The 13,440-nt window shown below is 40.3% G+C and overlaps 1 protein-coding gene across 7 annotated transcripts in view; it reads left to right on the top strand.

The window, feature by feature from the left end:
• The first annotated feature begins 363 nt into the window (after nucleotides 1-363).
• LOC118227106 (mRNA decay activator protein ZFP36L3-like) overlaps nucleotides 364-13,440 on the top strand; it is a 22,941-nt gene continuing 9,864 nt past the window's right edge. For 5 of the 7 annotated variants that reach the window (XR_004765161.1, XM_035417258.1, XM_035417255.1 and 2 more), the window contains exon 1: nucleotides 364-636. The gene's annotated coding sequence lies outside the window, so the exon portion shown is untranslated. Of the gene's footprint in view, nucleotides 637-10,706; nucleotides 10,773-11,470; nucleotides 12,955-13,440 lie in introns of those variants that run through there. The other 2 variants (XM_035417252.1, XM_035417253.1) reach the window with 2 other exon arrangements.

The following is a 13,440-nucleotide window of genomic DNA, read 5'->3' as shown; positions in this document are numbered from 1 at the left end:
TTTTTAATGTCATAACGTGATTACATGACACAGTACAGTCACGGATGGAAATTAAACTCCGTAAACATCTGATAATATATTTTAAAACATAACGGCAGACAGTCAGCTAGCCTCAAGTTCGTTCTGCAATCGTTCGTTCAGGTTGATGGGCTTTTCCGCACCGGACTGTCAATCACATTGTAAAAATCACAGAGCCGCTCTATGGTTTTGGCTACAAATCGACAACATGGCCGCGCCCGCCATTGAGCTTCAAAACGTGTTTTAGAGACCCACGGAGAGTCAGTGGGTGACGTCACAGTAGCTTTGTCCATATTTTTTACAGTCTCTGGGCTCTCCACGATCCGCCATTGCTGTAAAATAATTGGCCCGTTTGAGCGAACGGAGTTGACGCAACTCTCTCTTTCTATGGCTCTGCGGAGAATCAACGCCAATCTCTCTTCTGCGGAGATGGGAATTCTGAGTTCCAGCATGTTTGATGAATGGTGCTACTCGTTTCAGCAAGCCATCAAAACGCCTAGCACACATTCGGAAATAAGAGAAAGTGGACCCCCTCAGTGGCGTCGCCTGGCCTGGGCATACCGGTAAAGGGGTTGATGAAACTGAAGCCATCCTCTCATGCTGAGCCAGGAAAACAAGGTGTGTAAATGTCATATGAGTTCCAAGTTACGTGAACACGATATGAGCAGAGCATAAGTTATGTAAGGAATAAACCACGACGGGCTGTCCCGTTATTGGAAAATAATGTAGCCTATGACGGAGGTGGTGATGCGGCCGAGGCGAAGCCCAGGGTCACTTAACCAGCCCCGAAGTAGGCTGCAGGGCTCGAAATTGCGACCATTTTGGTCGCATATGCTCCCGAAATTTAATCTGTGCGACCTCAAAATATAATTGGGAGCATTTGTGCGAGTGCAAATAATTGTTCTGGTGCGACCTTTTTTTCTTTTTCCAGTCGAACGTCTCTTTCTCTGTACATTCGCTAGTTAGTACACTCAGAATGTGCCTTGTGAGCTGACAGTGACCCTTCTAACCAATCGTGAGCTTGACATTCTTACCTTTAATGCGGATTTTAAATTGGTTAGCCTTCAATCACTCCCTTTCGCTGCACTCCACTGTCACGCGACACAGAGCTAACGCGTTAACTAATGTTACCTGAAGACCAAAGTTTGTTAAATTTATTAGCGTTATCGAAAGCTGACAAGTTGAAGCGAACGATTACGGCATTTTTTTTTTAGAAACGTTGACGTATGTTTTGTGTAGCGACCAGAGACTGAAAAAAAAAATGGACAAAGCTACTGTGACGTCACCAATTGCCTCTCCGTGGGTCTCTAAAACACGTTTTGAAGCTCAATGGCGGGCGCGGCCATTTTGTCGATTTGGAGCCAAAACCATAGAGTTAAGCGGTCTTGTGGTTTTTACAATGTGATTGACAGTCCGGTGCGGAAAAGCTCATCAACCTGAACGAACGATTGCAGACCGAACTTGAGGCTAGCTGACTGTCTGCCGTTATGTATATATAAATATATATATAAAAATATATTATCAAATGTTTACGGAGTTTAATTTCCATCCGTGACTGTACTGTGTCATGTAATCACGTTATATGTATGACATTAATAATACAATTATGTTCAGTTATCTTCAATTTATGTTTCAGCAAAACGAATATGCATATAAGCTTGCCAGTGAGCTAGGTAGGCTATCTGTGGTTAGCTCACGCATTAGCAATATGTAGCCTACCACAGGGGAAGAACATCGACGACACTGATGGTCAATCAATCAGAGATGTGTAGGCTACTGGTGATTTGACTAGGCTAATTTTCATATAACTGTCTGGTAGACCTGCTGTTAACCGAGCAAGTTATCGTCGTAGGTTTTCGCCACAGTCAGTTAATGAGCCAGTAACTGCTACTAGCTACTCCATCGCCGTTTGTGGTGTCCACATGCTGGGTGACGCTAGCTGACCGATCGTTCGCAAGTCACTTTCTACCGAATAAAAATTAACACCTGTCAGCGGTGATTAACAAATCTACCAAGTATTTTAATAACTGATCTGCAGGCGTGTAAATATGACAACGCACTTTGTACAGCAAGTTTTCCACCTGGTGCATGAAGACAAAATAATGTACATTTAATTTCAAATTATTATTAGGCTTTTTTTTCTTCTTGTAAATCATCAAAACCAATGGAGAAAAGCCAATATACGCAAGGAGCCCCCAGGACCGATTCTGAGAACCACTGTCTTAAATGCTCTTGTCGGTCTCTTAAATGTTAAAAACATGTTCCTTTCTAAATGCCAGTCTTACAAAGATGGTTAAATTGTGTGTGTGTGTGTGTGATTTCATCGTGTGTTGTATGCTATTCAGCAAATAAACCTTAAGACTCTTGATTCGCTTCGTGAAACTGAACATTTTGCAATGTTTATCCCAAAATCGGGATTATAATAGGCTAGCTTTGCCACATGCGTGAAGCATGGCCCAGGTAGACATTTACGGAATGTACACGACTGACAAGCCGTCAAACACGTTTGACAGATTGAATATTTGCCGGTTAGGGTTAGCTAGCTAGTCAAATAGCTTGGTAGCCGAAGTTGCAAAGTTTTAGCATAGGCTACTGGACTACCAAATATAGCAAGCTGATTACGCTTTCTGCCAACTAATTATTTGGTTACGTATGCTAAAGGAAATCGCAAAAATGACTCGCCTACCGAAAAACTTCAGAGGATGATTATTTTATGGTCGTCTACAGCAGCTGTAAATAGCACACGCCATAATGAAATCACTACGAAATGGGATGCCTGCATTTTCTGACTTCGCACAGGTGGACCGTGGTCGGAGAAACAATGTCAAGGCCAAGAGGCGCCACCTCCCACCCCAGTGACCATAGACTGTAACCCCTACTGTAGCTTAGTCCTCTACAGTAATCAGGAAGTGGCGCAAACTGTACCTCATTGGTCCACAACAAATATTATAACAGTGCCCAAATGACACAATAAATCATGAAATCGACCCATGGACAGTCATAAGACAAATAAAATACACATATTGTGACTATTTGTACTCATGAGAAAAAATTATTGACTTTGTATTTTGACCACATTTGTACCGTAGACTTACATGGAAACCGGATATGAAAACACCTATACTGGAGCCAACCGTAGTGGCGCTAGTGAGCAACCAGGAACAACAAGACCAGGAAATGAGCTTCAAAAACGAAGTCTGGTTTTGGCCGCTTAGTAGCGACCCGGTTGAAACAGCTAATCTCTCCGATGCAGTTTACTGGCGGTTCTTCTTCTTCTTGTCAGTTTTTCGGCAGTGTAGACGCAACTAGGCGTATTACTACCCTCCGCAGGATAGAAATTTAACAATTGCAGCTCATACTCTCATATACAGCCCTGAATCATGCAGGAACTGTATTGGTGATCAGCTGGTGGTTCTCGCTTTGGCCAAAAAAGATTTAATGGAGAATGCAACTACTCCTAGGTCTGACAATCTCTTATAGAAAGTATCCCTCTCTGCTTTATACTCGACACACTCCAGGAGGGCATGCTTGACTGTTTCTGGGTTTCCACACTCACATAGTCCTGTTGGATGTTTTCCTACAATGTGCAAGTAATGATTTAACCCACAGTGTCCAAGCCTCAGTCTGCTAATTTTAACTGAATCTCTTCGGGTTCCAGACCAACAACTGGGTTTTTTAATCTGAGGATGAAAATAAAAATAGTGTCTTCCTTTAGTCTCATTTTCCCATAATCCCTCCCATTCTCTTTCAACACCCTCCTTGATTTTTCCTCTAAGTTCCACCCTTCCCAGGGATATATTTACATCTATTTCTCCTTTCTTAAGACTTGCCTTTGCTATAGCGTCAGCTATTTCATTTCCCTCAACTCCAGTATGCCCAGGAACCCAGCAGAACTTGACTTCGCAACCAGATTTCCCAATTCTGAACAAAACAGATAAGATCTCATTAATAAGGTCAGACCGAGCTTTTGATTTAAGTCCTCTTATAGCCATCAGAGCAGCTGCTGAGTCAGAACAAATGAGGACTTTCTCTTCCTGCTCCATTCTCAATTTACTGGCCCACTGTCAAAAAATGGTTTCCTTTTAATCTTGCCACCCGGATCCCATGACCCTTGTAAAAGACACCTGGCTGGGAGTGTTTGATTAGCTCCACTTAGTTTTACCCACTACTGCAGCCCCAACTTAATACACCTTAAGTGTAAGGGCATTTCTCCCATTTCAATAAGCAGTGCAGGAACTGGGGAAGTTTTAAATGCCCCACAGCAGAGTCTCAATGCCTTGCTCTGTAGAATGTCTAATTTTCCGAGCACCGACTTGGCAGCTGAGCCATAAACAAAACACCCATAGTCAAGTACAGATCTTATCATTGCCTGGTATATTAAATGCATAGTCTCTCTCTCTGCCCCCCAGTCACATCCAGCCAGACTTCTCATGACATTTAACACTTTTTCACCTTTTGCTAGTGCTCTTGCTGTATGAACAGCTCAAGTCATTCGCTCTTCAAACCAAATTCCCAGAAATTTGTCTTTCACTCTCTCCAGTGAAGATCCATACATGTGCAGTCCTAGGTTAGGTAACTTTCTTCTAAAACCAAATATCATAAATTTAGACTTTGCAGCTGAGATTTTAAAGCCCCATTTGTCTGCCCATTCTTCTACAGAAACTAGAGCCTTTTGGACTTGTTTTAAAATAAACTCTGCATTTCTTCCTCTTCTCCAAATGGCACCATCATCTGCAAATAAAGACTGTCCAAACCCTCTTCCAATGTTACTAAATATATAATTTATCATTATATTAAATAGGACTGGGCTAATTACACTTCCTTGCGGGGTACCATTTCCTATTTCAACGATTTTTGAGCTTTTCCCACCTACTTGTATTGTTCTTTTCATTAGAAAATCTTTGATCCAATTGAACGTTCTACCTCTAACTCCTAAATCATATATTTTAATCATTAGCCCCTCCTTCCACAAGGAATCATAAGCGTTCTCAATATCCAAAAATACACTTACCACTATTTCTTTATTATCAAATGCCTTTTTAATATCTTGGTCTAAAACTGTGACTGACTCCATTGTTGACCTACCATTTCTGAAACCGTTTTGGAAATTGGCAAAAGTCCCTTACTTTCTAAAAAATAAACAAGCCTATTGGTAATCATCCTTTCCATGATTTTACAAAGCACTGATGTTAATGCTATAGGCCAATAAGAACTGGGGTCAGATGCATCTTTACCTGGTTTCAAGATAGGGACTACGACGATGTTTCCATTCCTTAGGTAGACAACCCTCTGCCCACACCAAGTTAAACAAAGCTAGAATTTCTTCAAGAACTAACTCATCCAAATATTTGAATAATTCATAAGACAGCCCGTCTCTCCCAGGAGTAGTGTTTGCACCAGAATAAATGGCATCCCTCACTTCTTTCATAGTAAAAAACAAATTTATTGGATTGTCATTTTCTGAACTCCTATCCAGCTTCCACTGATTAGCTAACATCAGATTGCTCCTCTTCATACCTCTCTCAACTCCCAAATTCCCAGATCTATGCACTGCTTGAAAGACATCAACAAACATGTCAGCTTTTCCTTTGTCGGATACTGCTTCCACCTCGCCATTCTGTAAAACCGGAATTGGTTTTCTTTTATACAATCCTGACATTCTGTGTACCGCTGCCCACAGGTGCCTTACAGGAGTCTCAGGGCCTAGTGTTCCACAATATCTTTTCCAATTATTTCTTTTTGCATTTTTAATTACTCTTCTTGTTACTGCCCTTAATCTCTTATATTCCACTGCATAACACAGCATTGGATGTTTCCTTAATTTCCTATATGCCCTATTTCTGTTTCTTGCAGCTGTGTCACACTCTTTGTTCCACCAAGGAACCAATGCACGAGATCTGGGATTCTTCTTCATAGGAATAGTGCCACAGGCTGCCTTATGGATCATCTTACTGAGAGAAGCATTCCAATTGTCCCTCACTATCTATCTCTTCTACTAAACTTTGAGCCCTCTCCTGAAATTCATCCCATTTAGCCTGAGAAAAATTATATCTGGGAACTCTCTCTTCCACTTCTATTCTCAGATTTCTACCGAAACTGCATACAATTGGATAATGATCACTGCCCAATAGATGTCCATCCATAACATCCCACTTCCCTATTCTGGCTAAGTTTGAAGAAGCAATAGTTAAGTCTATGTGACTGCAAGTATTCCTTAAAATATGATACCTGGTCGGCCTTCCATCATTTATCGCTACCAAATCATATTTATCCAGGAACTCTTCTACAACTATTCCATTGATGTCCTTGCTATCACTGCCCCATAGAGGGTTATGAGCATTAAAGTCCCCAACCCATATAATAGGACATCTTACACGCTCCATAATCTCATCAAACTCTGACAATGCCAAACGCTTACAAGGATTATAAAAATTAATAATAGTTATAGAACTATGGCTACTCCAAACTTCCACCGCCAAACACTCAAGATTAGGGCGTATTTCAAGCCTCCTATACTGGACTCCTAACTTAATAAAAGTTGCACGACCCCCGCCTGTTCTATCAGACCTATCCATTCTCAAGCATGCATATCCCGGAATTACAAAATCCAGGCAGGGCTTTAACCACGTCTCTTGGATACATATCAGTGCAGGTTTCTCTTTAAATGCGTCGACAAATCTCTTTAATTCCTGGCCGTTTGCTATAAGACTCCGGGCATTCCATTGAAGAATATCAAACATTAATCCCCAGTATCGTCGTCCACGTACAACTCCTCCATATTGTCAGTTGTCAACTGTGAGTTACCTATATGTTGTTTCTTCGTCATGTACTCATGTAATTTTACGGTAAAAACTGTTTCAAACCAAGAAACCTTTCAGCTGCATCAACCACAATTTTAATAATGTCCGATTTCTTGCTTGTTATTTTTGCACCTACCAACACATCAACAATGAAACCTAGCAAAGATTCTCTGCTCAATATCAACATATCAGGGGGAAATTGTGGTAAAGTTGGACAAGCGGGCTGGCTCCCCAACACTGCACTGTTTGTCGTTAAGTTCCCAAGTCCCCGCTCTCTATCCACTCTTAACTGCCTCTGCATACGAAACTTTGTGCTGCTCTTTCACATTCTGGACTCGCCTGGCTTGGACAAAGTGCTCACATCCACGGAACGCTGCCGCATGATCCCCTCTACAGTTAAAACATTTGGGGGCCTGTGCCTTACATTCTTGGATTACATGATCTTCCCCACACTTCGCACATCTACGCTTGCCCCAACAAGAGTTAGCAATGTGCCCAAACCTCTGACAGTTATAACATCGCAACGGTGGTCTTACGTATTCCTTTACACGATACGCCATGCTTCCAATATACACTCTTTCTGGCAGCGCACTGTCTGCAAACGTTAGCAGGACTGACGGGTTCCCTTTGCCTCCCTCCTTACTTTTGAATCTAAAGATTTCGGTCACTCGGCCACCCTTAATGTTGTCTAAGATTTCCTTCTCAGACAGGCCAGCGTACACACCATAAATTACTCCTTTGAGTCCCTGTCTCTCTCTGGGAACCACGCTCTCAACCTTCACTACCAACTTCCCCACCTCCTTAGCGCTATCATATTGTTTTTTATCTTTGCAACACACTCTCAACAGCCCATTTGACAATATCTTGGCCTGGAATCCCTTACCAATCTGAGTTTCCAAGCGGTTGTAATTCTTAGGGGATTTAATGCCCTAAATCCTCCATCTCCCTGTTTCTGGTCTTTGACTTTAAACAACATAACATATTCTTCAGAATTACAAATTTTTCTCATTTTATTTTCCCCAGATACTTCTGATACCTCAGGTCTTTCACTCGATGCTACCCTCTTCTGGCTTCCCTTACCTGCCATCTTCCACGCACCTCCCTCAACCCCAGCACCCTTTCCCGTAGCCATCGGCTACCAAAGTAGTACACCTTTCCTTATACTTTTTAATACTAGCCAAACAAACAAACAAACAAAAAAAACAAAAACGAACACCAGCAAAATCACAGAACTGCGTAGGGGCTTGAACTTGGCGCTTTCCCTATTTTAAACCTTTTAAAGGTCTTTCTACACGGCTAACCCCGGTCGGAAACCCCAAGCCGGGATGCGCTCGTGCTTCTCTAAATCCTAATCCTTTCAGAAGTGTCCACACCTAACAGTCAAAAGAAAAAACAAAACAAAAGCCATAAACTGTTTGAACTTCGCTCCACCAAAACACCACACCGCTCAACAGATCACGCTCGTCCGTCGAGGTCACTTCCTGTCAAACTCCAGATCCTCCCTTTACTGGCGGTTGATTTAATTCGCGGTATTAATGTGACGAGAAGCGCTTTGTCGTTTGAATGCATAACACGCAATTCCTTGAAGAGTCGACATATTTTAAGCGTGACAGTTTAACTGTTACTTGTAAACTGTACTGTTATATTGTCGTTTTTTATCAATAAAAAATCTATTGCATATATTGTTGGTGCTCCTTACATTTTGGTGGATGCTCCTAACTTTTTGAAGTTGGGAGCACGTGCTACCAAGTAAGAAAGTTAATTTCGAGCCCTGCAGGCTATAGGCTCAGTTTCAGAATGAGCCTGTAGCCTTCCATCCCTTCTCCCTCTCTAACTCATGCCCTCACGCATACAGTTACACACTAAGCACACATTCAATACATTATCCTCATATAACATAAAAATTAAAGGCCAACTCTATCTTCACTTCCATTCGTTATGGAGTAGCTTATATAGCCTACTTTTACGGATTGGAAATTAGACAATTTATCAAACTAAAAAATAACTTTGATTGGCAATTTAGTACATTAAATATCAGCTACCATACGATCTTGGGTGTTGTTTGTAATTAGTTCCCAGATTATGGGCTTCCCTCCCTTTAGCTAAAATTTGAAAGAATCCCTGATTATTGATCATTTTGATAATTATAAAAATGTGATTGTTTTTTCTGGCAAACTTACTAAGAAATATTAATCATTCATAGATTTAAAGACTGTTCTTTTCACTTACTTGCAAGCACTGTTTATTAGCTTTAGAGAACACAATTCTATTTCTTTATTTCTTTCTGATTGCAAATAAATTCAGTCATTTCATTTAATCTTAACCTTATGTCTGTTTCCCTTCTTACATTGCAGCTTGGACAAGTTGGGTCATAACAATACTGAAGTAGGCTAAATTTAACCAGACAATATAATTTTAAAAAGACAGAATTCAGTCATTGTCTTCATTTTTCCACAGGTAACAATATTTTCTCATGTTTTACTACCTGTACCATTGAGGTGAGAATTGTGGTTCATATCAAGTAGGTCCATCAGCAATGATTTTGCAACCAAATTATGAAAGTTTACTCAGTCACTTTGAGTAGTTAGCGTTTTCAACTCTCATTCATGAAATTGCCGTTGTATTATGGGTTTTCCATCATGTAGGCCTAGTAATAATGGTAGTAGGTATGCGATATGACGCTCATTTTGGTTTGAGACATTAGAGTGGCTGGAATATTCATGTTCAGATTATATGGTAAATCAAATCCAAACCCTTCCTTTCTTCTCCAATTTTCACATTTTTTAAGCAATGCGTAGCCCTCACATGCAAGAAAAAAATGCATGGAAACACTCTATTTTGAAGTACGTTTTTAAAAGTGTTTCGGAGAAGAATCTGGGCTCAGCCCCTGATGGTTAACAGTCCAGTCAACGCCTCTGGACCCCCTTGTCTAAACTCCGCATTTGCCGAATGTACAGACAAAACTCTCCATTCTCCGTCCTACTCTGATTTAGAGGGCGAACGTACCATCTCCTTCGCCTTTTTTTTCTTTTGCATACCCAGCAAACATGAGACGTCTGCCAGATGTGCAGATCATGTCTATATTGCGTTGGTCGGTCCAGGACCATATCTGTATGTCTGCACAACGTGGAAATCAGGTTCAGTATCTGGACGTCTGACTACGACCCCTCTTGGACGTAGATGTGCAGTTCAATATTTGAACGTCTGGCTAGGAGTTTTTTTGGATGTCTGTGGACGTGCAAGACAGGTGCAGGAAATCGACATATGATTAATGAAATATTTTTTTATTTGTGATTAAACAAATAAATAATATGTATAATTTATTGACAACATATTTATTGTTATTATTGGAGAGAGAGAGAGTGAGTGTGTTGTTTTTAATCAATCAAGGCATTTAAATAGCTTACACTGTAAAGCATGTAAATCCTTTGGTAGAAGGTATGCCTTCCGCACAATAAACACTATCTAAACTAGCTAAATATAGTAAGTAATATAATGCTCAAAATGCACATTACTTTGTCTTACAGAAACAAACAGAACTAGCACATGTCTACAGAAACATGAGTTACCCTTTAATGGGCGCCGCCATCTTAGTGTAACTGTTAATGCTCATGGCAGATAGCATGTCAAATCATGGTATCATCGTATCCTATCGTAATGGCGGCTAAAGGCAAGCTAACATGAAATTACTACTCGCTATCTAAACAAATTACTGAGTTTCTGTATATCTCTAAACACTTAACAAAGCAGGAAATGCTCACTTCATGTTCAAATAACACAATTCAAGCTAAACTTTGTGCACAGCACTCTGATTGGCTGAGGTGCGCGTGATCATCTCATGCAGCAGTGACGTGGAGCCTCTTGAACAGGCTGCATAAGCCAAGGACCGTTATTGCAGCAAGGCGGAAAAGGACGTGTGCGAATTAGCTGGCCAACAATTTGAACACACCTAAGGTAAGGTCTAGGGCTGTCAAAAAATATTCGAAGTTCGAAAACTATTCGAAAATCTTTCTTTTTTTAAAAGTTCGAACCTAAATTTGAGCATTCGAATATTAGTTTTGGATCGTATTGTAATTAACATGCAGGCTTTAATTTCATGCAGCGAATCATGTTCATACACGCAAAGTTCATTTCCTGTGCTAACTGTCAACAAAAAAACGTTCTGCCCTGGACCCTGAGCAAGTGGATCGTCTGGTTTTCCTTGCCAATAACCTCTGGTGATTCAGCTTCATGGACACCGAATGTTACTGGTCAGCTAGCCTCGCGAGCCAGTCTCTTTTTTCACTTCGTTCAACAGATCTGGTCAGCTAACAATTTAGGCTAAATAATGTTCCCATGGCAGGCTATGTTTCCTTTCTTTTCTGAAGATTTTGATAAAATTGGATGATGAAAGAATTTAAACTAAACAGAGTAAGTAATTTATGTTGTTTTAGGCTACAGGTATTCCCTACAAACACACTACGTAATGACAATGTTGCACTTTGGTCGTAATTTGGTAAGTCGCAACATTACCAACAGGTAACATTGTGACAACATTGCTCTGTGGTCGCAAAATAACCAGTCCTCGTGGAGACTGTTCTGCAACGTTGCAGTAACGTTATATAATTACGTAAATACGATGTAATTTAATAACGTAACAATTACGTTATATCACAGTCCTCATGCTTACTTCATTTGAAACGTTACTGGTAGGTTGTCAGAACGTTTGTAAATGACGTGTTGGCTTATAGTAAAATACCTTTATCTGTCTGCGCGTTTACGCTTGGACCGTTAACACGTTATATCCAATGCAGGGGTTATTATTATTATTATTATTACTATTTTTATTTTTTATTTTTTAATATAGAATATGATGGATAAGCAGGTATAGGGTTCTAGGGTGGCTGACATGGATAGGGATTTTATAGTAGGACTAGGTGTAAAGCATGAAGGATAAAATATAGTTTAGGGTGAAGGGGTTTTTGAGTGTAAATCTATTGCCTGATACACACTCCGGAGCAGAAGGTGGTGATAATTCACCAATAAGCTGTAGACCACCCACTGTAAAACAAGAAGAAGAAGACGGTATATCCAATCACATGCGCATATTGCATATTGTGACGTGCTCTTGGAAGAAGGTCGCTGTGATTTCAAATTCTACATGGGAAAATCTGGGTTTGACGGCGTTCAAGAGCAGGTAAGCGTTTCATTATACCTTTATATTTTTAACTGAATGTATTAATGCAACAATACTGGATGCCAACCGCCTTAAAAGCTAACAAGAAGAACTGAATGCATTGGAGACCTTTACAGTTAGTAGTATTTGCAGTGTAATTTTCGAGTCCTACTTTCAACATGCATGTTTGCAGTTCTAGCTGAATGTTGCTAATGCTTTAAGTTAGCCGGTGAAATGGCGTCTGTTCAGACCTGGCGTCTGTTTGGGACTAATTTGAGTTAGTGTTCTGTTAGATAACATATTTGCTAGTTTGAGTATTTAACGCTAATAGCCCAGTGCAAATGTAATGTAAGACCAGCTAACATTACCTAGCTGATCTCGGCGATGGCCTGTTTAGTTAGCAAACAATTGAGCTAATTCGACATTTACGGCGGTCCGTAAAGCATCTTTGTTCATGTCCTTTTAGCTAGCATTGTTGCCAGCGCCTCTTTTGAAAGCTAACGTATGTGGCGCTCTTTTGAAAGCTGTAAATTCACCTTGTCCACGTCCTAATGAGATATCAACATGCTGGTTAAAATATGCATCATAAATATGATATAAAATAGTTGTGTGGTCTTCATTTGGTTTTTGGTGTTTGACAAACTGGAGCTAGCAAGCCTTTTCAAGCTAGCATTGTTGGCGCCTTATTTGAAAGCATTTAACTAAATATTATTTCCATTAGAAATACAAAAACTCAACTTTTTCCCCCAAAATCCTCTAGCATTATTACTCTATACCTGGTGTAATCGTGGCCTTAAAAAAATTAAATAAATAAATTAATTGGCTTTGGCTTCGCGCCAGTGCATTGTGTAATCAATATTAATCAAGAGTATTTCTCTGTATTTTCACCAAATACTGACTTAAATTGATTTTCTTTTGCGGAGTTCTCTACATTTGGCGCAACAGCTCAAATGGAAACTAGAGCACAAGATCAGACTGAAGGTAGTTATGGATATTATATGGAAACAGCTCTTTGCTCATTTGCTGTTTGTCATTGTCAAAACACAATTACGATTTTAGCCTGCTGCGTGTGTTACTCAATGTATTTTTTTTACTTGGTCCTGAGACAAGCGTGACTGTATTCCAAGTTGAACAATGCACGGGAGGTCTGTGAATTTGGGCAGTGTGATTTGGAACTGTATAGTACGTCTCATAAAAAACACGTTTTCAACGTACAAAAATGGCAAGTTACTCACACATACAACACATACCCCGTCTATAACTCATTCATTCAGACTGCCAAAATCCAGGCCTGCCATTAAAAGTATTGATATCAAAATGACGCCAAGTCACGGTACTACAAACAATATAGGCTATCTTGCCTCATCGAAATTACGTAAGTTGTATTCCAAAGCAATGCTAACCAATATTTCCTCAATTCTTTCTATACCTGCCTTCTTTCGCATACCTGCCATCCCAATAATAAGA

The sequence above is a fragment of the Anguilla anguilla genome, chromosome 5, assembly GCF_013347855.1.
Source record: "Anguilla anguilla isolate fAngAng1 chromosome 5, fAngAng1.pri, whole genome shotgun sequence".
NCBI lineage: Eukaryota > Metazoa > Chordata > Actinopteri > Anguilliformes > Anguillidae > Anguilla > Anguilla anguilla.
Note: the sequence above shows the minus strand (reverse complement) of the source record. Positions and strands in the feature narration are given on the sequence as shown.